This window comes from Sus scrofa, chromosome 18, assembly GCF_054392235.1.
Source record: "Sus scrofa isolate SSC_HxYL_T2T_F1_AM1 chromosome 18, Sscrofa_HxYL_maternal_Yorkshire_Landrace_v2.0, whole genome shotgun sequence".
In the NCBI taxonomy this organism is placed as follows: Eukaryota; Metazoa; Chordata; class Mammalia; order Artiodactyla; family Suidae; genus Sus; species Sus scrofa.
In genome coordinates this window covers 27,466,912-27,486,820 of record NC_139400.1, presented here as the reverse complement: position 1 = coordinate 27,486,820, position 19,909 = coordinate 27,466,912, and the positions used below count along the sequence as shown (strand labels likewise).

At 41.8% G+C, this 19,909-nt stretch overlaps 1 protein-coding gene across 1 annotated transcript in view; it reads left to right on the top strand.

The window, feature by feature from the left end:
• The first annotated feature begins 5,507 nt into the window (after positions 1-5,507).
• The window catches only part of CPA2 (carboxypeptidase A2), a 31,178-nt gene continuing 16,776 nt past the window's right edge, over positions 5,508-19,909 (top strand). The window contains exon 1 of the mRNA XM_085005452.1: positions 5,508-5,721. The gene's annotated coding sequence lies outside the window, so the exon portion shown is untranslated. The remainder of the gene's footprint in view (positions 5,722-19,909) is intronic.

Below are 19,909 nucleotides of genomic sequence, written 5' to 3'. Positions count from 1 at the left end.
GAATTTCTGCTAAACTGACTTAGTAGGATTCTTGTTACAGACAGACCAAGAACTTCTACATCAAAGATGGAGGACGAGGAACTTGATCCCATGTCAATGTCAGGGTGGGGGATTCTCACTAAACTTAGCAGGATTGTTGTTAAAACTGGGCTGGGCAGCCAGAGACAGGATGGGCACCAAGACTGAGATCTCTTGGAGAAGAGGGCTCAGAGGAGCCTGACAAAAATTTGTCAGAGAAAGACTCTTTATTGAAAGTTAGCCATAGGGAGTTCCTGTTGTGGCTTAGCAGTAACGACCTGACTAGTATCGATTAGGTTGCGAATTGGATCCCTGGGCCTGCTCAGTGGGTTAAGGATCCGGTGTTGCTGTGAGCTATGGTGTAGGTCACAGACATGGCTTGGATCCCTTGTTCCTGTGGCTGTGGTTGTAGGCTGGCAACTGTAGCTCCAATTCGACCTCTAGCCTGGGAACCTCCATATGCTGCAGGCGTGGCCCTAAAAAGCAAAATAAAGGTTAGTTACAACACAGACTTAGTTGGGCCTGGGTTTTCCAGTTAAGTGGGGACCCCAGCGGTGGGGAATTTAAGCAGGCCTAGGTAGATGGGTGCCCATTCTGAAGGATGGCAAAACCCCAATTGGGATATAAAACAAAGCTCAGATCCCAGAAAAGAGGGCTGGGAAGGACAAGATAAGAGTCAGGGACTCTGGTCACTGGGCCAGAGTTCAAAGACAGGCTTAAGTCCTGGGGAGGACTTGGATACAACTTTGATAAAGACTGCAGCTTAATGCTAAGAACTGAGCCTTTTATGGGGCTTGGGGAGAGATATCACGGAGCTATGACTTTGGGCTCAGGAGTTACTCCTGATAATTTCAAGTTCCTTAATGAATGGCAACAGAGACCTAGGAGACAATGTGGGAGCCCCAGCCCAGGAACTAGGCCGCTAGAATCCAGGACATGGGTGACATTTCCGAACTTATTTGTGGAGACTGTCTTACTCAGATTTCCTTATGATTAGAACAGGTCTGAGGTTCCAAGTGAAAAGCAGGACAACTTCAAGATTCAAATCAAGCATCAACATTTCCTTTCTTTTTTTTTTTTTTGTCTTTTGTCTTTTTGAGGGTTGTACCTGCGGTATATGGAGGTTCCCAGGCTAGGGTTCTAATTGGAGCCTACGCCACAGCCACAGCAACGCCAGATCCGAGCTGTGTCTCTGTGTCTTCGACCTACACCACAGCTCACGGCAACGCCCGGATCGTTAACCCACTGAGCGAGGCCAGGGATCAAACCTACAACCTCATGGTTCCTAGTCGGATTTGTTTCTGCTGCGCCATGACGGGAACTCCAGGCATCAACATTTTCCATGAAGGCTTCTTTTACTTTTTTTCAATAGTAAAATAATTACTAAATTTTTTTAATTAAAATTTTTTTAAAATTGAAGTTTATTTGATTTACAATGTTGTGTTAGTTTCAGATGTACAGCACAGTGATTCAGTTATATATATATATTCCTTTTCAGATTATTTTCCCTTATAGGATGTTATAAAATATTGAATAGAGTTCCCTGTGTTATACTCTAGGTCCTTGTTGGTTATCTATTTTAAGTGCATTTATATTTACATTTATATTCATTTACTTCTTGATACCCTCCTCCACCTTGTCCTCACAGAACTTGCAGTATCCTCCCTTATGCTTTGATATACCTTGAAACATTCTCTATCTCAGCACCCTTAACATTTTAATGCAAGTCTCTCCGCTGTATATATATAAATATATATGTATATTTTATCCACTCAAAGGTAGAGTCCATGACTTATCTTTGTATCTCTATGATTCAGCACAGTGCTAGACAACCTGACAGATAAATAATGCAGTTGAATCAATATGAAAAGGGATTCATGAATGCAAAAGGGAGTTGCTGAGAAAAGCCAAGGTGGAGAAAACAGGGCAGGGACCAATAGCTAAAATTTAGTGAATGATTCTGATATTTCTAATTTGATATGATCGAGATGCTTGTTATCTTGTTTATTTAAATAGCACCAAAACCCAAATACCAAAAAACAACAAGCTCAAAAGTAGTAAGTTGCAGGGGCAGTACTGCAAGTCATCTGACTTCAGAGTTTGGGCTCTTAAACTGTGATCTTAGCCATTAGTCTCTGAAGGTGGAAGATTCTAATTTCAGAGTAAGTCAGTCATCACCTCCCATGCCCCAAGGATATCTGAGCTGATATAACTTCATCAGCAAAGGAGGACAATGACTCTTTTCCAGATAACAGAGCAAAGACCACGCCCCAAATGTTTTGCTTATGGATCTAACATATAACCAATGAATTATTATCTGAAAAGTCATTTATGTCAAAGACTGCTGCTTTTTTTTTTTTTTTTTTTTTTTTTTGGCTGTACCCATAACATGTGGAAGTTCCTGGGCCAGGGATCCAACCTGTGCCTCAGCAGTGACGTGAGCCACATCTTTGATAATGCCAGGTCCTTAACCTGCTGAGCCACAAGGGAACTCTAAGACTGCTACTTTCCATCCATGGCCACATCCATTGGGTTAGAATAGATCAGAGTTGGGGGCAGGGAGATAGCTACCCTTTAGAGGAAGGAATCACAGATAGAGTTAAACCAGGGGCTATAAATATGAGGGGATTGACTACGGTAATTTGTAAATACATTAACTTCAAAACAAAGACCACACACAGCTGGGAGGACAGCCAAAGCCAAGGAGAAAAATACATTAAATCAAAGGAATAAGGGAGTTCCCGTCGTGGCCCAATGGTTAACGAATCCGACTAGGAACCACGAGGTTGCGGGTTCGGTCCCTGCCCTTGCTCAGTGAGTTAACAATCCGGCGTTGCCGTGAGCTGTGGCGTAGGTTGCAGACGTGGCTCAGATCCCGCGTTGCTGTGGCTCTGGCGTAGGCCGAAGGCTACAGCTCTGATTAGACCCCTAGCCTGGGAACCTCCATATGCCTTGGGAGTGGCCCAAGAAATAGCAAAAAAAAGAAAAAAAAAAAAAAAAAAGAGACAAAGGAATAAGGCAAGGACTTGGTAGGATGAGGAGGAAAATCATGGCCAGGTCCATTGGAGGTAGATTAATGAGCAAGGTATAGAATATATGAAGTGGGAGCTAGTTCATGAAACTAGGGCTGCAAACACTAGTTGAGGCCTGGCGTTGATTTTGTGCAGAGCTTGGTATGAGCTGTCAGGGTGAGGTCCCTGGGCTGTGTAACATTGCCTTCTTCAGTCTTCCTTGCTGAATGGGATAAACTTGTGCATCCCTGGTTTTTATGGTAAAAGGTTGTAACTTGTTTGTGTAGCTTGCTTGAGGGGAAGCATGGAATTCTTGGGCTTGCCTCCTATCTGTGGTCCATCCATGCAGCTAAATGTTCAGAACTGACCTTTGCGTCACCAATGTTCACCTCCATCAAGCATCACAGTTCTTGTCAGGAACTGTGAAGGATGAGACAAGGCGATGCAGGAAAGATTTTGAGATAGCTATGTCAAAGAATGAGAGTATACAGGAGTTCAGGTGTGTCTCAGTAGGTTAAGGATTCAGGGTTGTCACTGCGTGGCTCAGATGGCTGCTGTGGTGTGAGTTTGATCCCGGGCCTGGAAACTTCTGTATGTGACAGGTGTGGCCAAAAAAGAAAGAAAAAAGAGAAGTATGAGAGTATATACATAGGAAGTGTTTGAAGAGGGGCTGGGGAGTAGGGGAACTGGAAACCATGGCTACTTGGTAGATAGTCTCAAACTCTAAACCTCTGCCCTCCAAGACTGGGTGGTGTGGTTCGGGTGGAAAGAGAAACCAGTAGAATAAATTTAAACCAATAATAACAGCAATAATAATAATACTGATAATACATGACATTTAGAGCTCGCTATATGCGAGGCACCAAAGTAGGCCTTTTACAAGGATTAATTTACCCTTCACAAGCCTGCATCCAATCTTACGGGTGATGAAACTGAGGCTCAGAGAAATGAAATGATGTAATCAAGGTCATACAGCTGGTGTGTGTCAAGGACCGGATCTTGGGATTTGTCTGATCACTAAGATTTTATTTTTGCCACGATAACACATTATCCATGTTCTTTTTTTTGTTTGCTTTTTGTCTTTTCAGGCCTGCACCTGCGACATATGGAGGTTCCCAGGCTAGGGGTCAAATCAGAGCTACACTGCCAGTGTACACCACAGCCACAGCAACGCCAGATCTGAGCTGCATCTGCGACCTACACTGCAGCTCACAGCAACGCTGGATCCCTAAACCCACTGAGCGAGGCCAGGGATTGAACCCGCAACCTCATGGTTTCTAGTCAGATTTATTTCCGCTGTGCCACGACGGGAACTCCATATTATCCATGTTCTTTTTTTGTTTGTTTTTTTCTAGGGCTGTGCCTGCAGCATATGGAGGTTCCCAGGCTAGGGGTCTAATCGGAGCTGCAGCTGCCAAGCCTACACCAGAGCCTCAGCAACACCGGATCCCAGCTGCGTTTGCAACATACACCACAGCTCATACAACGCCGGATCCTTAACCCACTGAGCAAGGCCAGGGACCAAACCCGCAACCTCATGTTTCCTAGTCGGATTCGTTAACCACTGCGCCACGACAGAAACTCCTATCCGTGTTCTTAATGGAGAACAATTAGATAAGAACTTGAGTTTTCTCATGGTACAACAGGGTGAGGATCGGACATTGTCACTGCTGTGGCTCAGGTTCGATCCATGGCCCCGGAACTTCTGCATGCTGTAGATGTGGCCAAAAATAAGAGAAAATAACTTGAAAGACCAGACACGAAATACCAAACTAAGCCCAGAGACTAGCGAAGGACTGTTAATGGAAAATGGAGCCAAGAGTCAGAAACTGAGCCGAGATGGGAGCAGTTGAGTAAGGCTGGGGAGGGTTCACGCTGTTGAGTGGAGAGGCCTTACAGGATCATCTTGCCTCATCTGCAGTGGTTAAGCCTGGTCAACTATCGGTAGGTCAGGCAGAAACACAGCCTGGGCTTTTGAAGAAAAAAGGGGAAATGGAAACTTAGCTGGTAGGGTTGGAGAAGGCAAGAACGAGCTTTGCACTGAATGTTGAGGAACAGGAGGCAGTCGTGACTAGAGCAGTGAGAGAGATGGCCAAGAATTTGAGAGGAGAATGGGGAGGGCACTGTGGGAAAACAAGATAGATACATCTCTTCCCCACTGTTACTGACCCTCCCGAGTTGGGCCCCAGTTAAGGGTCCTTGTGTCGGGTGTCGTGTCGTCGGCGCCAACAGAATGAGATTGAGTTTGGTTCAGAAGGAGAGCTTTACTCTTTGATCAAGGAACGGAGAAGTGCAAATCGTGCTCTAGAGTCCCCACGACCGTAACAGGCCGTGGGCGGGGCTGCTTTATAGGGATCTCTCCGCAGGGAGGGGGTTGGAGAGCTTGCAGCAGGGCACAGCTGCTCGGCCTAAGGCTCCACATTGCGGTGCCGATGCCGGGCGCAACGTCTCTGTGCACCGCCCAGCGTCTCTGCGCACGGCCCGCCGCCGCCGCCGCCGCCACCGCCCTGTTGACCTGCGGTTCGTGTGCAGCGCTTCTTCACACGGCCCTCCGAGCTGAGGCATCCCTGCTGCCGTTTTGTACTTGGAACTCTGGGCTGAAGTGCTGGGTGCGAGGTCCCTGCAAGCGGCGCCCTTTGAGCATTTGAAACTAGATTAAGCACAGCACAAAGGAAACGAAAGGAAAAAAAAGGTTAGACTTTATTACCCAGATTCTATTTTCATTTCCCGCGAATTTTTAGTGAGCTTTCCTGGTGACACCACCACCAACTCTTTCTCTGACGAAAAATCGCCCAACAGATTCTAGGGTAGTGTTTTCAAAACAGCGACCCGTTAATAGGTTGTGAAATCAATTTAGTGAGTAGTGACTAGCATTTATTTAAAAATAAGTAGAAAATAACAGACCATCGCACGTAATAAGGATTAGTTTTGTTTCAGTGTGTGTGTACGGAGTCTAATCAGTGTAAAATGTGTTTCTGACTATGGTAGGCTGGAAAAAGTCACTGCTCTGGAGTTGTTTTCTTTGTGGACTTTCTGTAATAGCCAACTAGTCCATGAAGTTAGTGAAGGCAGGTGTGTCACTCCATGCATCCCTGATGGTTGTGTGCTAGTAATTAGTAAATCCTCACCCACACTGTAGGATGGACTGTCTAGATTAGTGAAAAGTTTGAATTAAATTGTACAACTTTAAAAGAACTTCAGATTTATTATTTTCCAATAAAGTGGAAGCAAGCTAACCAACTGTTGCCTGGTACACAGGGGTGGATTTTGCCTTGGTGAATAAACAAGAGTAATTTGTAAGTGACATTTCAAAGAAGCCTTAGAAACAGGCCAGCCTTTGTTTAAATCATAATTACCCTGTTTGTATGTAAAAGGATACTTCTAAAGCTTTTCAAAACAACTGGTTCTTTTAAGTAGATAATTATTCCCTTTCCAATCTTGTTTACACTATTCAGAACTGCAGTGAACTCTTTTTTTTTTCCATAGATAGTACAAAGGTTAAGTTCAGCCAGCCCTTCCTCAAATTATCACAAATTCCCAATTAGTGAATTCTAAACAGGGTTTCCCTGTAACAATATACCAAAGACTTGTATGATGTGTTCTTTATTGCTTTGAATAACATCTGACAAGTTTCCAAGTACCAGGCCACCTGGATATTCTCTATCTGTCAGGAACATGTGGTCACGGAGGCGCAAGAGAGGGTAAGGAAATACAGTCGGGCACAAACATGCAGGGACAGTGAAGGAGACAAAAGGGAGAAAATGCCCCTCTTTTTTTTTTTTTTTTCTTCCCTTTTAAAGTATCTAATACTTGTCAACTGAATAGTACATTTATAGGCACTTTTTAGTATAAAAAGAGCTGCCCTTTCTATCTAAATTTAACAAAGCTACAGATGAAAATAGAAAACTGAGCTTTTTTGTATGTAGACTGGAAGTTATTAGAGAGGCCAGAGAAGTTGGCAGAAAAAAGGTGTAATATGAAAAAAATTATAATTGTCTTTTTTGGCTTAACTTATTTCCCACTGCAGATTTCCACTCAGGGCACTCAGTGCAAAAGGAAATGCATGAAATACTTAAAAAACAAAACCAAAAGTGTTATAGTCCCAGGTAATAGTGTTTTCTAGTTCTTTTATCTTCTGAGCTTGGCCTCTTTCACAGGCGGATCCTCAAGCTTCCTGATTACAGGGGCCTGTTGTCTATAATTGTCTTTGTTTATTAGGACTCTCTGTCACTATGAAGTTTCATGTACTCAAAATCTTGATTTAACATCGAGAACATCAGGCAGGGAGCCAACTCTGCTGCTAATTAGTGTAAATCAAAAGGGGGAAGCAGGGAGATAAAAACCAGGTCCCAGTGGAGGGGTCTGCAGCCAGGGTTAGTAAGACCAAATGGCAGGTCAGAGAGTTGAATGAGACAAAAGGGCTTGGAGAAAGGCGATTTAGGGCCAGAGTCTTTTTTGTCTCTTTTCTCTGAGCACACCCCCTTGAGATGCAGTAAGGGTCTGTGGTAGCCTCCATTGATTGTTTTCCTTCCGTTCCAGCAGCTCCCCCTTTTGTTCCATTGTTGCTCTTCCCTTCCAAGACTTAGGTCCCTGTTGGTCTAAGTCAACCAAGGCAGTGCCTTCCGCTTGTCAGGAAGTTGTTCATGCATGGGCATGTCATCTCATTCTGGAAAGTGAAGTTTGATGGTGGGGACATTCTGAGAAAAGTTTTTTCAAACTTAAAAAAGACCTGCGCAGGAACAAAATGGTCCCTTTTGATTTGGTGGATGATATTGAGTCTGCACATGATAACTGCAACTGTGACAGCTACCTGTGTCCATGAGGGCGTTACTCTAAACCTGTTGTAGAGAATATGGAAAAGCCTAGGTCCTGAGCTATTGAATTAGCAAATTCTGGAATCATTCTACTTTTGTTTTCTTTTTTCATGGGCACTCCTGTGGCATGTGGACATTCCCAGGCAAGAGGTCAAACTGGAGCTGCCGCTGCCAGCCTACGCCACAGCAACTCGGCATCTGAGCTACATCTGCTATCTATGCTGCAGCTTAACCCACTGAGTGAGGCCAGGGTTCGAAGCCAGATCCTCATGGACACTATGTTGTGTTCTTAACCTGCTGAGCCACAAGAGGAACTCCAGAAATCATCCTACTTTTATTTTATTTCATTTTATTTTATTTTATTTTATTTTATTTATTTCTTTTTGCCATTTTCTTGGGCCGCTCCCGCAGCATATAGAGGTTCCCAGGCTAGGGGTTGAATTGGAGCTTTATCCACTGGCCTATGCCAGAGCCACAGCAATGCGGGATCGGATCTGAGCCACGTCTGCGGCCTACATCACAGCTCATGGCAATGCTGGATCCTTAACCCACTGAGCGAGGCCAGGAATCGAACCCGAAACCTCATAGTTCCTAGTCAGATTCATTAACCACTGAGCCACGACGGGAACTCCTCATCCTACTTTTAGACTTCTTGTTGGGCAAGAAAATTTCCCTTATTAATAGTATTTTAGGAGTTCCTGTCATGCCTTACTGGTTAATGAATCTGACGAGCATCCATGAGGATGCAGGTTTGATCCCTGCCCAGTGGGTTAAAGATCTGGTGTTGCCGTGAACTGTGGTATAGATCGCAGATGCGACCCGGATCCTGCATTGCTGTGGCTGTGGTATAGGCTGGCAGCTACAGCTCCCATTCGATCCCTAGCCTGGGAACCTCCATATGCCTCTCTCTTGGCCCTAAAAAGCAAATAAATAAATAAATAATTTAAGTTGGCTTTTCTGTTACTTGAAGCTGTTATGGGGTCTCAGTCATCTTTTACACTATAATTTTTAGAGCAGCTCCTTTCACCTATTATAAGGTGCTCAGATGTTAAATACTGAAAAAGTACATGTACTCCTTTGATGGGGCCTGTGGTGCTTATGGTGAGAGCTGTTAATAACTGAGAAAAGGTCTTTATAAATGTGGACTTTTTGGATCGACTGCCTCATCCCATTTCTTTTCCAGGAGCTTCCCCCTGACCCCCCACCCCTATTATCATGCATGTTGTTACAGTGTGTTCCTTCCTATTTCCATCCCTTCCTCCTGTCCAGGCATTGATTACAGTAGGACTTTCCGAATTTCCTTCCTTTCACATAGATTGGGGACCGGGGAAAGCAGCAGCAGAAAAAAGTAAAGCAAAAAAGGACAGAGAGATGCCATGGAAAAGTTCTGATGGTTTTCAAGTCTCTGGTTCCAGTTAATTTCTAAGGCCCATCTCTACCCACTAGTAGGCATCATGACACTTCACTAGCAGACTCTTCTAAGTCCTCCTTTTGGTTTATGCTAGCCCAAGTGAATTTCTATCACTGGAAACCAAAAGAATCCTTAAAACAGTGGTGTGCTGGTAAATGTTTAACAATCAGTTCTGATTGTTAAAAGCCCTGATTTTATAGCCTTTGCTGATTTCTATGATATAAATACTCCCACTGTTGCTTATTTCAAGCTACCAAAGTGATAGCACTGAACGTGGAGCTGGGAAGAGACGAGCACATTGGCTCTGCTGAGCTGGTCTGAGACAGCTCTAGCACACCACTGCCTAAAGAATACAGCATACAACATGCTTTTCAGAAAGTCCATGTTAAATGAGAGCTTCAGAAATATATACTGATGGCTGCTAAACTTGGAATTCTGGTGTTAAAATCTTTTAATGAATATTAAATGTATAGCGTCTTGGGGCTCAGGGAGTAAAGGAAATAGGATTAAATTTTTAAGTATTGAAAAAATACTTTTTTTTTTTTTTAGTATAATAATAATTTGGGTGTATTGGGAATAGGTGAGAAGTATGGATCTTGGACTAAGGAAAGGAAAGAGGCTGGGAGTGTAGCCTAGAAGATGTGGAAGAAGGTGGCCAGGCCTTGACAAAAAGGAGAATATCACCTTCTGCAGGTGAGGAGGGACATTCTAGGGGTTTCTCATCCTAGCCGATGCTACCTGGTTGGTACCCCAGGCCACCACACCAGACAAAGGACTAAATTAAGTCATTTGGCTATCTCCTATAAAATCTCCTGCCCTGCCCTGCTTTTGTCTGGAGTTCCTTTAAAGAGGGAAAAGCCTTTTTTTTTTTTTTTTTTTTTGGTCTTTTTGCCATTTCTTGGGCCGCTCCCGTGGCATATGTAGGTTCCCAGGCTAGGGGTCTAATTGGAGCTGTAGCTGCCAGCCTACGCCAGAGCCACAGCAACCAGCAACGCTGGATCTGAGCCACGTCGGCAACCTATACCACAGCATACGGCAACACCGGATCATTAACCCACTGAGCAAGGGCAGGGATCGAACCCGCAACCTCATGGTTCCTAGTCAGATTCGTTAACCACTGAGCCACGACGGGAACTCCGGGAAAAGCCTTTTTATTACACAATTAAAGATAAGAAAGTGTTACATGTATATGCAGAGTTGGAGTAACACTTTATTGTTAATGAAATCTAATCATCAGTAAGTTTGGCATCAGATCCCTCCTTTTGAAAAGAGGAAGTTGGGAAGGGTGGGGAAAGATGGTATCAGGATCTTAAGAAGCCCCTGCCAGCCTAGCCTCCTTCCCACATTTGATTCCTCTGCCTGAAATGCCAGTTACCAAGTCTTCAAATGTAGGACTCTTCAAATGTTGAACCGATTCTCAATTTTAAGACGAATCTTGAAGATCACCTTTCTAACATTTTCTGTAGATCTCCTAGAAAAGTTGGGTTCCCACAGTTGAGAATTCAAATAACACAATTATGTTAAAAATATAAAAAAAATTCTACCCCAAATATGATAACTGCTGGCAGTTCAATGTATATTTATTTCTTTAGCCTATCATATCTTGTTTTTTTTTTTTTTTTTTGTCTTTTGTCTTTTTGTTGTTGCTATTTCTTGGGCCGCTCCCGCGGCATATGGAGGTTCCCAGGCTAGGGGTTGAATCGGAGCTGTAGCCACCGGCCTACGCCAGAGGCACAGCAACGCGGGATCCGAGCCGCGTCTGCGACCTACACCACAGCTCATGGCAACGCCGGATCGTTAACCCACTGAGCAAGGGCAGGGACCGAACCCGCAACCTCATGGTTCCTAGTCGGATTCGTTAACCACTGCGCCACGACGGGAACTCCTATTTCTTTAGCCTATCATATCTTGTTGTCATGAACCCTAATCCTTCCTCTCATGCTTTTGCTGTTCAAAAACTGGAATGTTTGAGGAGTTCCCGTTGTGGCTCAGCAGAAACAAGTCTGACTAGTAGCCATGAGGTTCTGGGTTTGATCCCTGGCCTCACTCAGTGGGTTAAGGATCCGGTGTTGCTGTGAGCTGTGGTGTAGGTCACAGATTCGGCATGGATCCCTTGTTGCTGTGGCTGTGGTGTAGGCCCCTAGCCTGGGAACCTCCATATGCGTGGGTGCTGCCCTAAAAGGCAAAAACAAAACAAAACAACAACAAAAAACTGGACTGTTTGGACATTATTCACTGACACTCATGAATCCCAGAACTCGGATTTTTATATTTGGGCTCATGAGTGAAATTTCAGATAATTGCATTGTTTAGTTTCAGTGACATCAATAACTTTGTGCCCTAGTGTTTGTACCTCTATTTGAATAGTTAGTCCTTGACATTTATACGTAGAAAAATGAATGTGTTGATGTTAGTGATAAGGAGAGTAGATTTTATAAATTTAGTTCACTTGAGACAAAGCTGGAAATCATTAGACATGCTGGAAGGGGTGCATTTTAATATCACATATTTGGCCTTAAGCCTATAGACTCTGCTCATTTGTGGGAAAAAAGAAAGATAAAAATTAAAGAGCATATATAATATACTGAAAAACATATTCCTGAAGAATACATCTGAAAGGCAATGTGAACTAATTCCTTATATAAAAATTAATTCCAGATGGAACAACATTGAGAGATTAAATAAGGAAACTATAAAAATACTAGAAAATGCACTAGTTAAAAGTTTCTTGGAGTTCCCGTCATGGCTCAGTGGTTAACAAATCTGACTAGGAACTGTGAGGTTTCGGGTTCGATCCCTGGCCTCGATCAGTGGGTTAAGGATCCGGTGTTGCCGTGAGATGTGGTATAGGTTGAAGAGGTGGCTCGGATCCCGGGTTGCTGTGGCTCTGGCGTTGGCCGGTGCCTACAGCTCCCATTAGACCCTAGCCTGATGGTGCAGCCCGACAAAAAGACAAAAAAAAAGTTTCCTAATCTCAAGTAGGGAAGACTTTTCCAAGCACAGTATAAATATGCCGCAGGTGCAGAGCAACAAAAAGACAAAAAAAAAGTTTCCTAATCTCAAGTAGGGAAGACTTTTCCAAGCTCAGTATAAATATGCCGCAGGTGCAGAGCAACAAAAAGACAAAAAAAAAGTTTCCTAATCTCAAGTAGGGAAGACTTTTCTAAGCACAGTATAAATAAAATCCCAGAAGCCTTAAAAGAGAAGACCAATACTTGGACTGAATAAAAATATTTAAACTTTTGGAGAGAAAGAGGATAAAATAAATCTCAGTAAATGAAGTGAAAAGACAAACTGGGAAAAATTTTTGTAACAAAATTGGGGCAAACCCTAATATCCCCAGTATATAAAGAGTTTTAAAAATAAAACCAAACCAGTTAGTAGAAGAATGGTCAGGGTATGTGAAAAGAAAGTTGACAGAAGAGGAATGACAGATGACCAAAAAATACATAAAAAGGTGCTCAACCTCACAAAGAAATACAAAATAAAATGGTAAAATATTTTTATTTTAGATTGGCATAGATCCAATATTTGATTATACCAGTATTGGGAAGCTGGGGGAAGCAGGCCCCTGCAAACAATGTTGGTGGGAAAGAAAATTCATATAATCATTTATATTCCTAGGTTTATTTGCAGTACAACCTAGGAATATAAAAAAAATGCTCACACTTTGTGACCTAGCAGTTCCATTCATAAGAATTGGTCCAAAGGAAATATCCTTTTATATGTACAAAAAAATGTGGATACATACTTAAGAAATTTTTTTGTGTGTGTGTCTTCTCTAGGGCTTCTCCCGTGGCACATGGAGGTTCCCAGGCTAGGGGTCTAATTGGAGCTGTAGCCGCCAGTCTACAGCTGGCGGGATCCCAGGATCTGAGCTGTATCTGTGACCTACACCATAGTTCACAGAAACGCCGGATCCTTAACCCACTACTAACCCATGGATGCCAGTCAGGTTCATTAACCGCTGAGCTACGATGGGAACTCCCAAATAATTTTTTTTTTTTTTTTTTTTTTTTTGTCTTTTTGCCTTTTTGAGGGCTGCTCCCTCGGCATATAGAGATTCCCAGGCTAGGGGTCTAATCAGAGCTGTAGCTGCCACCCTATACCAGAGCCACAGCAATGCAGGATCCGAGCCAAGTCTGTGACCTACACCACAGCTCATGGCAACGCCAGATCCTTAACCCACTGAGCAAGGGCAGGGATGGAACCCGCAACCTCATGGTTCCTAGTCAGGTTTGTCAACCGTTGCGCCACAAAGGGAACTTCCCCAAATAATTTTTTTAAACAAATCAGGAGATTGTTTTTATTCTTCAAAAACAAGTTTCTTGACATTAAAAAAAAATCTTGATGAGAATCTTCAAAGGAAATTGCTAATTACAAGCCATGTCACTATCATCTTTTTAAAAATTTTGATTCTGTAAACTGCATATTCAAATGAAATGACTGCTAAATTCTACAGCTTTTTAAAATTACATACCTATTGCTATCATTTGGAAAATTCATTGAGAGAGTATAGATGAGAACTTAGCCAAAAATTTTAAAATACATCTTTTTGGATTTTCTCAGGGAAAATAGCCTTCAGCATTGCATTTTCTGTTTGAGCATATATGGTATCTCCCCTGGGCCTGGTATTCTCCATGTATGACAGGAATAAGTGTGAAAAAGTAAATGTAGCAAGTATTTGTTTTATTGAAACCTTTAGAATCTATATCTGAGGCTAGGTTGACACTAAGCCCAGGGATTTGTAAAGGCCAAGCCTTCCCTCTCAGGTTTCAACCCTTGGTATTCCCTATGAGTTGAGAAAAATCATGATTTTGCCTTTGTGTATACGTAAATGTATGTGTTTTTTCCTCTCATTTTAAAATTATAGTTGATTTACAATATTGTGTTTGTTTCAAATGTACAGCATAGTGATTCAGTGTTTTTGGAGATTATATACTCCATTATAATTAATTACAATATAATGGGTGTAATTCCTGGTGCTGTATAGTATGTCCTTGTTGCTTACTAAATATATTTTTAAGTTAAAAAGCAAGTTGGACATTATGTATAGTCTCAAATTTTGTAAAAGAAGAAAATAAGCTAATTAATATAGGCACGAAACAATTTTGATAAAAATATATATACCTAGCTGGTAATAATCATCAGAGATACAGATTGGGACCGGGAGGAGGGGCAACAAGAGAGATAGTCACTTTTTTGCTGTAATTTTCTGCAATATTTGAATGTTTTAACCATGAGAATATTACTTTAGAAGAAGAAATATAAAAATTATACAAAGGTAATACAGGAGTGTTCCTTATGCTTTAAAATAGTGAAAAATTAGATGCTATAAATAAGGAATTGGTTCAATAAATTACAGTATATCCACATTGTGGAATATAATTTAGCTCTCCCTAAAATATGGTGTCATTTTGCACTTATAAAAATAACCGGTAATAACAGTATGTTTTTTTATAGCTCAAATTATTAATTATCTCTGGGGATAACTTAACATTCTGAGTTATTTCAGTAATGTTTCAATTCTTTTTTTTTTTTTTTTTTTTTTTGGTCCAGTCTGTCACTCTATGTCTTTTGTCTTTTTTTTCTTTTTTTGCTATTTCTTGGGCCGCTCCCACGGCATATGGAGGTTCCCAGGCTAGGGGTCTAATCGGAGCTGTAGCCACTGGCCTACGCCAGAGCCACAGCAACGCAGGATCCGAGCCGCGTCTGCAACCTACACCACAGCTCACAGCAACGCCCGGATCGTTAACCCACTGAGCAAGGGCAGGGATGGAACCCACAACCTCATGGTTCCTAGTCGGATTCGTTAACCACTGTGCCACGACGGGAACTCCTTTCAATTCTTAATGAACAACATGAATTACTTTTGTAGTTGGAATAAAGGGCCATTATTTAATGCACACTGAAATTAGGGACTTTGGAGTTCCTGCTGTGGCTGAGCGGGTTAAAAACCTGACATAGTGTCCATGAGGATGAGGGTTCTATACTTAGCCTTGCTCTATAGGTTAAGGAGCTGGTGTTGCCACAATGCAGATTGGATCTGGCATTGCTGTGGCTGTGGCATAGGCTGGCAGCTACAGCTCTGATTGGACCCCTAGCTGGAGAACTTCCATATGCCACAGTTGCGGCTGTAAAAAAAAAAAAAAGATGAAAGTAAAAATAAATATAGAGAAGAAAAAAATAGGAAAAAATATCAACAAAACCAAAAGTTGATTCTTTGAAAAGATTAAATAATCAGAAAACCATAAAAAGAAAAAAATTAGGGACTTTTTGGTACTTTTTGGCTCTTGAGAATGAACTACCTCACTGTTTTATCAGGTTAAGTCTATTGTTTAACTTTTATGTATTAAGCTTTTATATACATTTCCGGGAACATATAATGTGTTTGTTTAGATAGCACTTTCTTTTTTCTCTAGACCAGTGCTGTCCAATAGAAATTTAATGCAGGAGTTCCCGTCATGGCGCAGTGGTTAACGAATCCGACTAGGAACCATGAGGTTGTGGGTTCCATCCCTGCCCTTGCTCAGTGGGTTAACGATCCGGGCGTTGCCGTGAGCTGTGGTATAGGTCGCAGACGTGGCTCAGATCCAGTGTTGCTGTGGCTCTGGCGTAGGTAGGCTGGCAGCTACAGCTCCGATTAGACCCCTAGCCTGGGAACCTCCATATGTCGTGGGAGTGGCCCAGAAATGGCAAAAAGACAAAAAAAAAAAAAAAAAGAAAGAAATTTAATGCAAGCCACATAGGTCATTTTAAATTATCTAGTAACTACATTAAAAAATGGTAAAAGGAAACAAGTGAAATTAATTTTAATAATGTAATTCATTAACTCAGTATATCCAAAATGCTATCATTTTGACATGTAATGAATATAAAAATTATTAATGACATATTTTACCTTCTTATTTTCATACTCTGAAATCTGGTATGTATTTTACACTTGAAGCATATCTCAACTTGGATGCTAAATTTTCAACCGTTAAGATGCCCTACCAAAACATTAAATTGTTTTTGAAGGAAGAATATTTTAGTCTGCTTCAGTTTTTAAATTTGAGTTAAAGGTAATTAAAATTAGTCATATTTTATTTTTTTCACTTTTTAATGATTTTTATTTTTTCCACTATCGTTGGTTTAGTGTTCTGTCAATTTTCTACTGTACAGCAAAGTGACCCAGTCACACATGTGCGTGCACACACACACACACACACACATACATACATATATATATACATTCTTTTTCTCACATTATCCTCCATCATGATCCATCACAAGTGAAAATTAGTCCTATTTTAAGTGGTCAATAGCCATGTATGACTAGTGGCTACAATCTAAAAAAAAAATTTTTTTTTAGAGTCGAGTTACAATGTTGTGCCAATTTCTGCTGTACAGCAAAGTGACATATATATATGTCACTCTACACATTCCTTTTCTTATAATATCTTCCATCATGGTCTATACCAAGAGACCAGATATAGTTCCCAGTGCCATGCAGTAGGACCTCATTGCTTATCCATTCTAAGTGTAGTAGTTTACATATACTAACCCTGAACTCCCAGTCCATCCCGTTCCCTCCCCCCTCCCTTGGTAACTGCAGATCTGGTCTGAATATCTGCGAGTCTGTTTCTGTTTTGTAGATAGGTTCATTTGTGCCATATTTTAGGTTCCACATATAAGTAATATCATATGGTATTTATCTTTCTCCTTCTGGCTTATTTACTTCACTTGGTTTGATAATCTCTAGTTGCATCCATGTTGCTGAAAATGGCATTATTTCATTCTTTTTTATGGCTGAGTAGTATTCCATTGTATATATGTACCATATCTTCTTGATCCATTCACCTGTTGATGGACATTTAGGTTGCTTCCATGTCTTGTCTATTATGACTAGTACTGCTATGAACATACAGGTGAATGTATCTTTTTGAATGAAAGTTTTGTCCAGATATATGCACAGGAGTGGGATTGCTGGATTATATGATAGTTTTGTATTTAGGTGGTTTGCTGGTGGCAGGTGAGGGCAGCAGAGAGCTGCAAGGGCGGCGAGCTCTGGGGAACCCCAATCTACAGGAAGGTGGGAAAATGGAGTGTTAGGGTGAACCCACACTGGGGACTCACAACCAAAATGAAAGCCAGGCTAGAAAGCACAGCATCAGAAGGGAATGACAGACCCAGCAGGGACCAAGGTATAAGGAAAGATGCCAGGATCTGTGGTTTTCCACCCCACCTTAGAGGGAGGTTTGGTCTTTTCTTTCCTTCTTTTTGTGTACATTATAAGCAAGTTGAAGAAAATTAAAGTTACTGTTAACCACACAGAAAGGTATAGACAAATCATTTGTTTAAATTTTTGTTGTATTTCTTTCCTTTATAATCATCCTTTTGAGTGCAAGTTTTATTTTGAAAGTGACTTAAAAAAAAACCTTAGTATTCTGTAACCATCTTCCCATGCTTTTACATATTCTTAGTATTCTTATAAATTATTTTTAATGGCCCCTCATCTTTGGTTGGTATGGATTTGTTCTGTTTGATTTAACCAGTTGCTAATTAGAAGACACTAGCATTTTTCTGATTTTTCACCATTTGAAACAATATAAGCATTAGGTAAATCTTTGTGTGTATCCATGATGATCTCCATAGAATAAATTCCTAAAAGCAGAATGGGTGAGAGACTCATATCTGTAAGTTTATGGATTTGAATTGCTAAATCCCCCTCTTGGAAGGCTGTAACAGTGTACATTACACTAGAGCCCATTTTCCCAAACCCTCATCAATTCTGGGTGATATTAAAAACAAGCAAACAAAGATCCACTATAAACAAAAAACTGAACAACTTTACCAACTTAATTGGTGAAAAAAGAATGGCATCTCATTTTAAAAATAGCATTTCTTGGAGTTCTCATCGTGGCTCAGTGGAATCAAATCTGACTAGCATCCATGAGGACACAGGTTCAGTCCCTGGCCTTGCTCAGTGAGTTGGGGATCTGGCGATGCTGTGAGCTGTGATGTAAGTCGCAGATGCAGCTTGAATCCTGCATTGCTGTGGCTGTGGTGTAGGCTGGCAGTTATAGGTCCAATTGGCCTGGGAACCCCTCTATGCTTGGGTGTGAACCTAAAAAGACAAAATAGATAAATGAATAAATAAAAGTATTTCTTGGGAGTTCCCATTGTGGCTCAGGGTTAATGAACCTGACTAGTATCCATGAGGATATGGGTTTGATCCCTGGCCTTGCTCAATGGGTTAAGTATCTGGCATTTCCATAAACTGTGGTATAGATCGCAGATGCAGCTCGGATCCTCCGAGGCTGTGGCTGCAGCTGTTATATAGACTGGCAGCTCATAGACCAGCAGCTGTAGCTCTGATTTGACCCCTAACCCAGGAAGTTCCATATCCTGCGAGTTCGGCCCTCAAAACAAACAAAAAAGCATTTCTTTGGTTACTATAGATGTTGGACTTAAAAAAACCAATTTTTCCATCTATTTGTGTGTTTGTGTATGTTTGTTTGACCTGCTTTTTTTTTTTTTTTTTTTTTTTTTTTTTTTTTCCTTTATCTTTTTCGCTTCCCTGTGGCATGTGGCGTTCCTGGGCTAGGGATCAGATCCGAGCTGCAGTTGTGACCTAAGCTGAAACTTTGGCAATGCTGGATCCTTAACCCACTGTACCAGGCTGAGGATCAAACCTGCATCCCAGTGCTCCCAAGATGCCACTGATCCTGTTGCACTACAGCAGAAACTCACCTGTTTTTGTTATTGCCCATTTTCTTCAAGGTACTTTCTTGTGGAGTTTTGTAAGTGCCGTCCACATAGTGAGAATATTAAACCATTCGAGTACATGCTGCAGATGTTTCCCACTTGCCCCTTGTTTGCCTTTTCATTGTTTTTGCATGTGACTTCCACAAGTTTTTTTATACCCTTTTTTTTTTTGCCTTTTAGGGCTGCACCTGCAGTATATGGAGGTTCCCAGGATCGGGGTTGAATTGGAGCTGCAGCTGCCGGCCTAAGCCACAGCCATAGCAATGCAGGAGCCTAGCAGTGTCTGCAACCTACACCACAGCTCAGAGCAACACAGGATCCTTAACCCACTGAACAAGACCAGGGATCAAACCTGCATTCTCATGGATACTAGTCGGGTTTGTTACTACAGAGCCAAAATGGGAACTACCCAGAAGTTTGTTTTTTTTTTTTGTTTTGTTTTTTTTTTTTGCTTTTTAAGGCTGTACCCACATCATATGGAGGTTCTCAGGCTAGGGGTCCAGTTGGACCTGTAGCTGCTGGCCTACACCACAGCCATAGCAATGCTGGACCTTTAACCCACTGAACAAGACTAGGAATCGAACCTGTGTCCTCATGGATGCTAGTCAGATTCATTAACTGCTGAACCAAGATGGGAACTCCTCCAGAAGGTAGGTTTGTTTGTTTGTTTGTTTATTTATTTGTTTTTAGTTTATCTATTTTTACTTTTTAGGGCCACATCCTTGGCACATGGATGTTCCCAGACTAGGGGTCAAATAGGAGTTGTAGCTCCTGGCCTGTGCCACAGCAATGCCAGATCCTAGCCGCATCTGCAACCTACACCACAGCTCACAGCAATGCTGGATCCTTAATCCACTGAGCAAGGCCAGGGATTGAAGCTGTGTCCTCATGGATACTAGTCGGGT